The 11,426-nt window shown below is 39.5% G+C and overlaps 1 protein-coding gene across 2 annotated transcripts in view; it reads right to left on the bottom strand.

The window, feature by feature from the left end:
* The window catches only part of LOC108755087, a 26,423-nt gene extending 15,076 nt beyond the window's left edge, over positions 1 to 11,347 (bottom strand). For both annotated transcript variants that reach the window (XM_018497877.1, XM_018497875.1), the window contains exon 1: positions 11,110 to 11,347. The gene's annotated coding sequence lies outside the window, so the exon portion shown is untranslated. The remainder of the gene's footprint in view (positions 1 to 11,109) is intronic.
* Between the last annotated feature and the right edge of the window lie 79 nt (positions 11,348 to 11,426).

Genomic DNA, 11,426 nt, shown 5'->3' on the forward strand with positions numbered 1-11,426 from the left:
CTGATAGATGGAACGTGTGGGGAATTTGTGAGACAAATACGAAATAAATATAAATTTCTTTTAGAATGACAAAACGATCGATAATATAATAAACCATCAGTGACTATACATATAGTATAACATGTATATATATATATATATATATAGTTTGCTAAAATCGAGTATCTGCAGAACAATGTTCTGCTCGCATAAGGAATAGATTGTAACGTTCGATCGTTACACGAGCTTTGTCACGAGATAAGACTCACGGGGGGGGGTGGGGGGATGTTTTCTCAAGGCGATCCTCTACTAACTATACTTACTTCCTGTTGCAGCGATCGCCTATCGTTTACTGCATATACACTTATGCATCACGCGTTACAATCGCCGCCATCTCGCGCGCGTTCTCATCAGGTCGTCGCGCAGCACGCAAACGCGTCCGCATGGCTATTACCAGAGATTTCTCTCTGCTATTACTCTTATTATGTATACCTACATGTATGTACCAGTACCACTATATACAATATAAGTATATATTATGTGTATGTACATGTACATGGAGATATATGCCGCGCCGTGTCATTGCGCGCGTGCGTGCACGTAGCCTTTCGCTGTTCCCGCGGATAATCTAACGTGCGACTCTCGAAATTGGGTTAATGAAATCGTAGAGGGAGGAAGGGAGGAACTATACCGGGGCATGAGCTCACCCGATGACGATCGCGCGCCGCCCTTTCCAAGTTTCCACGGACGTTCCGTCAATTGCGAAATCGCTTCGTTCGGTACGACTTAATACTATACGAGTCGGTCTCGCGCAGCAATCACATCAGTCAGCAGCACTAGGATAATTTTACATTGATATCCTATTTTTCCTCTTTCTTTCTTTTTTTTTTTTTATATCTTTGATAGTTTTACGAGGCTCCGCCTCTCTCGTAACTCCAGCACGACGGACGTGACACTTTCCGGACGGGGCGTGCAAGTGAAGATGCGAGATCACTTTTTTCTCTTTCCTTACGAATCGATAATGGAAAATTCACATCAGCGACCGGAATGAGGCGCGTATTTATGTGCATGCATGTGTTTGGGATGTAAATATATGTGCACGGGAATGAAGGATTTTAATATTTGTCGTGGATATGACGATTTGTGCATGCGCGCGTGTGTGTGTAAAATACCTTAGCACAATTGATACGGATTTTCAGAAAATGAAGGAGAAATTCACATATGAATCGGGGGAGGGGAGGGGGGATTTGGAAAGTTAGCGCAAAGAAAGATTTTTGTCTTTAATGTTTATATCATTTATTTCAGATGTCACTCGCACATTCTTGGAAGAAACACAAGGTGGCATCTTTACGATCCTCCAGATTCGCCGTGTCATAACGTTGACAACCGGAATATAGATCGGTCTGTCGTATACCTACTACTCTACGTCTATATACCAAGCAAAGACATTAGGTCGTCCCAAAATCTTTCTTTTCCAAATCATCGATTTTAAGAAAATAGAATATGTACATCGAGTGATTTTAGCTGCCACACATGAAAATAAAGCAAATAATTACATAAATTGTATTAGGAGTATAAATAAGTTTCCGCCGTTTTTTATCAAAAATTGGGCATTTATTGTGAAAGAACGGTACCTAATGTTTTATTCGAAGTATTGTCCATCGCTAGCCACTACTTTTTCCCATCTTTCTGGCAGCATACGGATATCACGTTGGAAAAACGCTTCATCTTTTGAAGCTATCCACGAATCGACCCAATTTTTGGTATCTTCATATGATGTGAAGTGTTGCTCAGACAGACCATGCGCCATCGATCGAAATAGGTAGTAATCAGAACGAGCAATGTCTGGTGAATACGGCGGGTGGCGTAAAACTTCCCAATTGAGTGTTTCCAAGTAGGTTTTGACGGGCGCCGCAACATGTGGACGAGCATTATCATGCAGAAGAATAACTTTGTCGTGTCTGGAGTAGTAGTGGGCGCGTTTTTCCTTCAGTGCTCGGCTCAATCTCATCAATTGTGTTCGGTAGAGAGCCCCAGTAATGGTTTCGTTCGGTTTGAACAGCTCATAATAAACGACACCTAGCTGATCCCACCAAATACACAACATGAGCTTTTTCCCATGAATGTTCGGCTTGGCTGTCGATGTTGAAGCATGGCCAGGTGGTCCCCATGATTTCTTCTTCTTTGGGTTATCGTAGTGGATCCATTTTTCATCACCAGTGACTACACGGTGCAAAAAACCCTTTCGTTTATGCCTGGCAAGCAGCATTTCACATGTGAAAAATCGGCGTTCAACGTTTCTCGGCTTCAGTTCATATGGAACCCAATTTCCTTGCTTTTGAATCATTCCCAACGATTTTAAGCGATGTGAAATTGCTGGTTGAGTCACTCCTAATGTAAGTGCAAGTGCTTCTTGCGTTTGGCACGAATCTTCATCCAATAATGCTTCCAATTCCGCGTCTTCGTACACTTTCGGCCTTCCGCTACGTTCTTTGTCTTCGACGTCAAATTCACCGTTCTTAAACTTTTGAAACCACTCACGGCAACTTCTCTCACTTAAGGCAGCCTCACCATATGCTTCTACAAGCAATCGATGCGCCTCAGCTGCAGATTTCTTCAAATTAAAGAAGTAAATCAAAAGCTCCCGCAAATGATGCTTATTCGGCTCAAAATTCGACATTTTCGTACGAAAAAAGATATAAGATGCTAATGCAAAATCGCTAAGTTATTCAAGTATTTCAAGGTTATGTTCTTGCCAGATGTCCAACCTTATGATATGACGTTTTACAGCTGACAATTTTAACTATAACATACTGGTAGCGCCATTGTTTGTCGAACGGCGGAAACTTATTTATACTCCCAATATTAGATGTTTAAAAGAAAAGCGCTTTCTTAATCCTTTGTCAGCAACGTGAAATTTTAACCCTTTTCGTCCGTAAGTTTTAAGTTTCAAACTTTCCCAAGTCTTTGAACTTGAATGTAGATTTTTATATTGTCCCTAATGATAGTAAAATCTGAAAATATTTTTACTGTTTGTATTTTTTTTATTGTTTATAGATTTTAATTTATCTACCAAAATTTACAATAAAAAAATAGAATGTTAGTAAAAAAATAGCCTTTAAAGTCCAACATTGCCGGGTTAATATACATAGATATATCCTCTAAGAGAGAAATACAAGGAAACGAAACAGAGACACAATTTATATTTTAACTAACGCACCGGAATTATGCTATTCGGATGTTATGCATGTAAATAGATGGATAGTTGGACAGAGTGTACAGATACACGAGGACTATTTTTACCCATGGTATGGATATCATCCATTGATTTACCCAAGTTACCGCACAGATGCAGGAGCATATTGTTCCTGTGTGCAAAACACTGTGACTAAACACCAATACCAAATGGTGGAAATCTGCAACCCTATAGATATATCCTATACATATACCGCTACTACTGAATCAGTGATTCAATTGAGAAGCAGCAGCCGTGTGAGACGTGGGGACAGATTTTGCGATCAATGAAAATATAACTCGTTCAGACCGTGCGTGTTGCACGATCGAGTAACTAATTCCACCTCATCAATGTCCCTCTCCTCTTATATCTCACGATGCCTTTAGATTGCACCCGTGTATCACCCCCCTCCCCCCACGGATGATGGTACTTCGGGTGGAATCGCGACGAGGAATCTTGCCTTCTCCAGTATACTAACTTCTATACATATAGAAATGGTTATACGTATGTATAAATATGATGCGCCGAATAATCATCTAATTTTGTGCGATGTATTGTAAAACAACTTATTTTTATTGTATTATTGTTAAATTTGTTAATTATTGGTTCATTATATATATGAAACAAAAAAAAACAATTTAAATGGTAATTATTTGAAAAAGGACGAATTTTATCAAAAAAAGTGGACTATTTTGGAGCTCGATATCTCTGCAAGTATTAATCGTATGGAATTGAATTTAGATTTTTTTTTTCGGGTAAGATGTCTACTTGAAATTATCTTATGCCACTTTGAACTTTCCGATGCACTCAAAACAATGTAGATGTAGAAGGCAATAATTGAAAAAGAAACACCTGTTTATAATTTTTTTCCTTTTGAAAAATCAAGCTCTGGCGATTGGCCTACCTACGTGCGGAATCCGACGACACGCAAGTCGCGTGTTTTGAGGTTTTAAAATGAATTTGAGGAATTGAATTTTCGTGAATACATTAAAGTGATTAAGCAATAAATCACGAAATAAAACTAGATGCTGTTAATTAATATTATTAATTTTAATAATTAATTTTAACGTTAAAATTTCAACAACATTAAAATTAATGACGTTAAATGAAACACAGAGGAACGATACTGTGTTAGTACACATTGTGATAAAACTTGCGGCTAGAAAGGTTGGGAAGCCCTTACGCAAATGCAAGCATTGCCTCTGTGATCGACCGTAAAAAAACTTTCTAGCATAAGAAGAGGAAATTATCTTATAGTCGGAACTTTCGCCGGCTCTATATTATTCCTCGTGATTATTCGTGCGGTAAATGCGAAACAATGCGACAGCTTATTCAACACGCTCTTAATTTCGCGATCGAAAATTTTGATTCGTAAAATAAATGAAGGACTCCCGCGGAATCGTGCTGTGTCATCTGTCATCATAATAAGAGTTAAAACCGCTAGAGATGGCAGTACTTTTTCAATAACCGAGATTTCATCTTCATTATTCTGCCAAGTTTCGCGGCATAATGATGATGTCATCGCAGCACGAGATCACCGCCGACGACATCGTGAGCCTTACTACATACGATATACATATAAAGACATTCTCCGCATGGAAACGGTCGATTCAGTTAGTAATTCAAACATATTTGGTATGCATAAAAAATTCTTTCCATCTCGACTCTCTATCGCGAGATTCTCTATTCGACAGAAAAATTATATCTCGCAAACAAAAAAAAAGATATATAAAGGGTGTTCCAAAATTAACGCAAGATTTGAATTTGCCGCCATTTGTGCAATAAAGTGTTGGCAACCCAAAAAAAAAAACAATTTAACAGCTGACAGTTTAGGGTTAGTGAAAATGAGTTCGTTGAATGGATTATTGAATCATCAACAAATGGATGCTGATTTTTCGAGCAAAATCATCCTAAGCGATGAAGCACATTTTCACCTTGATGACTTTGTTAATCGCCAAAATTACCCCCTAGATCGTGTGATTTAACTCCATTAGATTTCTTTTTATGGGGTTATTTGAAATCACAGGTCTATGTCAACAAGCCCACAACCACCCGTGCATTAAAGGAGGAGATTCAACGCTGCATCAACGAAATTCAGCCACATTTATGCAAAATGGTCATGGAAAATTTCGACAAACGAGTGCATATGTGCATGCAAAGCCGTGGAGCCATTTGCCCGATGTGTTATTCCACAAATAACCCTATCCTATGTACTTTATGATTCAATAAAAAAATAACAATCAAAAGACTAAAAACTGTGTTTTCTATTTAATTCAAATCTTGCGTTAATTTTGGGACACCCTTTATATGTCGCAGCCTTTTTGAGAAATTAGCCTTTTCGCGAAAAGACTGACACATCAGCCTTATTGGTTAATGATACACGTTCTGCAAAAAGGCTAACGAAACGTCTAGCACTACGTGTGTAGCTACTTCATTTCTTTTTGTTACGTGTAACATATATACATACATACAGACAGACACACATTATAATATAGACATATTAGTGAATATTAGAATTATATTTTATGTGCATTATTATGTACACACACATTATAAAACATAAAATATATTTCTAATTCATATCCACTATATCTGTTTAGATGTATTGGAATTCTATGTGCATTTTATATTTTCACACCCCACTGTCTACATGGGTTAGAAATATTCCAAACGGACACTGCCTAGGCTGCAACTTCTAGGGTTAGGTTCCACAAACGGTTAGGATATGTTTTCTTTGTTTTGTTCGGCGGCGGCGTAACCGCTCCGAACCCAAGAGCACTAGTCTACATACCCCATTGTCATGGGTTACAATTTCGCAGTGTGACTGACAGATTTTCTAATCTCAATAGTCGTCAACTTTAACGCTTAATATCTCTATTCGGAGGCCAGAGCGGCACTTTTTTCTGCTAGATTCCTTCATTTCGTGCACAAACACATTAAAATTAGTGTATTTTTATCAAAATTTTAGGTGATCGGGGGCATTCTATACCTTTACCCTTTTGCGTAAAGCCTAAAATGTAGGCTTTACGCAAAAAGACGCCGTTTTGCATAAAGGCTAGTCTTCATGAAAAGGCTAATTTCTCAAAAAGGCTGCGACATATATATAGATATATAAAATGCGATAAATAATAAAATATTTAAAAAGAAGCTAAAATATTAAATGAGCAGAAAAAGATCCTACTTGTAGAATTACTGATTTTCTTTTAATTGCATAGAAATATTGTTGAAATTATAATTGTTGAAAAGAGAGAGGGACAGTGAAATTCTAACGACAGCTCAAATATCATCGCGATATTTATTGTTGCAAAAAATTGTTGTGTAAGTTTAGTTAGAAATTGCTCTATTTTGTCTCGTCACTGTTTTTCAGCTCGATCGCATACACACGGTATCAATAACGCGCGGTCGATGCCGCGCGCTGTTTATTTTCTCCGGAGGTGAAGACTAAAGCGTACAGGATACCCGGGCGTGTATTTGCCGCGAATAACGGAACCGCGGCAATGTCGGAGTATAGGCGAGAGAAGAGCGGGAAGAGAAAGGAAGGAGGAAACGAAGGAAGGGTGAGGGGAAGGGGAAGAGAGGAAGAGAGAGAGAGAGAGAGTTGAGAGTGACGCGAAAAGCGACTGATAGAAACACAAGGTACCTAATCTAGATATCCGAAGGAAATCAAGAACTTGTATAAGACTCCGTAATGTCCATTTTGCGATTTTACGTCAATAAGAGTAAGTAATGTGACTTTAACGCTTGATCCAAATATTGATAAGCAGGATGACATGAAAGAGTCTGTTCAAACGGTTTAGTGCAGAAACAAAGCAAGTCCATTATTTGTAAAATTATTCGTAAAATCCATTTCAGAGACGATTTCGCGCGTTATATTTTACGGGCGCAATTCATGTTTAATATTGTAGTAATAATCATTAATAATATATTCTGACAACTCTCGTATCTTTAAATCGTAACCGGATTCTTCAAATTCACCCAAGACTGTGCTATGCGGATGTTTGAGTAATTTCTTTTTTGGACGAGAGCAATTATTTGAGAACGTGAAGGCTTTACCGCTCGTATACGGTAAAGGAGTATAGATATCTACTTGTCGAAAAATGATCATTCTTCACAAGTCGCAAGTAAGTACGTTCATCAGATAAATAATACCTATATAAGGCGAGCACTCGTGTTGCGAGGCAAACATTGCACTCGCCGCTCGCGTTACGCGCGGAGTGACACACACACGCGCGCACATGCACACACACACGCGCGCGCGCGTGCGTACAAGCGTTACTCTTAATTCCGTCCGCTGTCCATGCTCGTACCACTGCGCTGACACAATCAACAATACACACACCATAAGCACAATTGCACACGCTATGGTACGTATGTGTTAGACCGGGAAGATCTCATGTGATAAGGAGAGGATGGCGCACATAATAGAACTGGCTTGCAACAGTGCGCAGGTCGATTCGATCGGTTCGATTGAGATGTCTACTGGAGGAGTGATACTTGAATAGTTACACTGATTCACTCGAGTGACTGTAACTATGACATGTAAATAATCGATGTCACGCATTCGCATTATTAACGCATTGACGCTTCTCGTAAGAGTAATACAACACACACAAGTGTTTCCGCATGGAGAAAAGTATTTGGTTGAATCAATTGCAATGGAATTGTGATGGAAAATGAACGATTGCAGAATTCTAATTAAGTTTATTAGATTTTTGGTTAAATTTACTAAAATTCTAGTTATTTCAAACAAAATATTAATTCAACTGAATATTTTTTTCCGTGCGATTTTAGAGTAAGCAGACAAAAGCGCGTGGACTGGAAAGCATCGTAGGCGAAAGTCCGATTAAGGATGTATCGCAGGTGTACAGTCTCTGCAAAAATAACTGAAATTACAAATTTATACTTTTCGTATGTGAATATTATATATTATTACATACATATACGAAATGGTTCAATAAGATCAATATTTATATTTGGCAATACAATTTTATAAAGTGCAGAAAATTGTCTTATTTGTCTTAATTATTTGTTGTAAAGACATCTATTTCTTATTAAAATAATGTTTGACTCAAAATTCTAAATCATCGGCAAACTTTTTGTTTATTTATAATACTTGCAAATATAATATTTGTAATTTTTTTCTGTTAAAAAGTATATAATACATCCTTAACTTATAGTGGCACGTAGAAAAACGTAAGCAGCAAGAAATGTAAACAGTAAGCAAATCAAAATTTTTTTATTTACTATAATGCATTATTGCCTTCTCGACTTGGTCGATTCGTTTACTCATTACTGAGTTAAGTACGTCTTACTACTTGGGTTTTTTAATAAGTTAGCTTTACTGCAGAAAAGGAGGAAAAAAAAGAGAGAATATAGTCGCGACTCCTATACATGTATACCCGTTACTCCCTTGACCGCCTTCAAGTAAAATGTTAATGATTCTCCAAATATCTCAAGGGTGGACCCGATCGCTTTCGTCGATGGGACTAGATGGTAGTGATGGTACCTCCGTACCTATAATATGCTCACCGATCGATACGAACTCTATGTATCATTCCTCCGTAATTCACTCTTGTATCGCGAAGGCTTATTATCGCGAAATATAAGCCAGCGTCAAATCTCATTTGGTCGAGACAAATTGGATTCTAAAATCATCGCTAATTATGAAATTTCTATATAACACTTTATTTCAGCAAGAATAATACATTGTTGTCACTACGTACATTATACATAGATCGAGTCTTTATGAATCGGCATTCCCAAACTTGGGAATTGTTTTGACAACAGAAATCCTCTTGGTAGCTTATATAGACATAACGCGCGTCTTACAATGCGTATACGCGACGAGTCACAAGTGATTATAAGTATATAAACATTATAAACGACCAAGAGAGACAGACAAGTGACCGCAGCCAAAGGGAGAAAAAAGAACCTGCCGAATAAACAGCACGATGCTGGCGCGAATTTTCGAGATTTCCTCGAGAATAGGTCAAACCCAGGCGCAAACCTATCGCAACCTAGCGCGGCGGAGAATCATAAACGATGCAAACGAGTGAAACATTATATCGTTCATTGGGCAAAGCCCAGATTCAATAGAGCATAAGCTACATGATTACTTGACTACACGTACGAGACTTGGATTAATATCCAAGGACTCGGTTTGCTGGAACGAGCTAACGCGACGTTAAAATCAGTTAAAATTAAGCGCATCGATGTCCAGCTGGTGGGGATTAGTTATCGCGCACGTATAGCTTTAATATCTTGGCACTATTATGAGCGTTGATTAGACGGACGTGCGTGCTATTCAGTCTTTCGACAACATGATCTCAAACGTTGAGATTAATTAAGGGGAAAAAAGACGCTGCGTAGTGCGTATCGTCATACGTTATACGTATATGTATATACAGTCTTGTTGATCGCAATTAAAATATGCATTTCCATTTAATATCGCAATAGCCCAAGCAAAACACTAAAGTCACTATAACATCAAAATGGCGTCAAAATGGCTCCTAAATGTTTATTAAATGTCACTTGTCGATGCAAAGTGCATTTTAAGTGAAAATGACGGTATCATTATTGTATTGCTCGGAACATGTTCGACGAGGGAAGGCAATAGAAATAAACTGTAGGTCGAAAGTCTCTGCGCCTGCGTAGAATGAATTTAATGAATTTGAAAACAATTGACACGGGCTTCAGTCGAAATACGAGTGTAAAACAGGTCATCCGAACGCAATGAATGAACGAGTAACAACGTTGATCGAATGATGTCGCTTTGATATCTGGTTGCTGTGACCCAACGATCGTCGCTCGCACGCCGAGCTCTTTCGTGTTGGTTCGAACCCAAAAACTAAGTTGTGAGATATTCCATCAACGAGACAACGTTAACTCTTGTTAAGGAAAATTCCGATTTTCCCACGATGAATTGATCCCGTCGCCGGAGTCGCATGGAGTTGAACATACAACGACTTGCGCGCACGAGTTCCTTTTTTTACGAAAGTGCCGATTGAATTTATTCGCAAGATTAATGCTCTACTGTGTAAAAGTGAAGCGCGATCTTGAAACTTGAAAGTGTCTCGCAAATTGGAATTTTGCCAAAGTTTCGCACGTGATTAAACGCAAGACCGTATCTACTCTCGAGCGTAGGCTTTTCTGCAGCACAGAAGCTGATGTTTATCATGAATTATCGTTTCAATTCATCAGGTTACAAATTCGATGTTATCTTTGTTATGAAGAAGCAGGAAGGTCGATTAAATAAGATTAGGCGCTAACTCGCATTAGTACGACCAGCCCTTCGGATCAGTCACACACCAGTTAACCAATTGTAATTGACGATATTGCTCTAATTCTTCATCTCGAGGCTGCACTCATGACGTAAATAGAGAAGAGAAAGATTAGTTGATCGCTAACCCATATTTTATACGTACACACACACACACACGCACGCGCACGCACACACACACACACACACACACACACACACACACACACACACACACACAGATAGATAGATAGATAGATAGATAGATAGATAGATAGATAGATAGCGCGACTAGGCCCTTTGAGGTCAATTGCACCGATTGCACCGATTGCTCGACCACCCTGGTCTCTCTCTCATTTTTTTTCATCCCATTCTGTCCGGATGACAACGAGAGCTAGCGTTACGCCGGCGAAAAGCAAATACGGGTGTAACGGTAACCTACATCGCACAGTGCAACCAACCCTCTCCGGGTCACAGAGGTGCAACCACTGCAACCCCCGAGAGGTAGGCGCACGGAGCACTCGCGTCGCTTCGCGTTGCATCCCCTCGGTGAATCTCTATAATGTAATCTCTGTAACGTACGCACGTACGAGGACAGAGGAAGGAGGCGTAATTAGACAATTTCTGGTTTACTTACTAACTTATGATCCGGAAGCGACGGTATAATGTGCACACGTACGGGGGAAGGCTCCTGTCGACTCTCACGACAGAGTACAGAAGATGAAGGTAGGGAAGAAGAGGGCGAGGGAGAAGAGTGACGACGATGGGCGATTACGATTCACGAGATTGTATCACTATTCGCTGGACGCGTATACGCGTGCACCGCGGCGCGCATTACGCATACCACCTCAGACCAATGCTACCTACACCAAGTCTGGCGAGCGACTGTCGGACTGTGTTCCTGTTGCTTTGCATCCCGGCGATTCGCCGCCCCCCCCCCCCCCCCCCCCCCCC

This window comes from Trachymyrmex septentrionalis, unplaced genomic scaffold, assembly GCF_001594115.1.
Source record: "Trachymyrmex septentrionalis isolate Tsep2-gDNA-1 unplaced genomic scaffold, Tsep1.0 scaffold83, whole genome shotgun sequence".
NCBI classification, from domain to species: Eukaryota; Metazoa; Arthropoda; class Insecta; order Hymenoptera; family Formicidae; genus Trachymyrmex; species Trachymyrmex septentrionalis.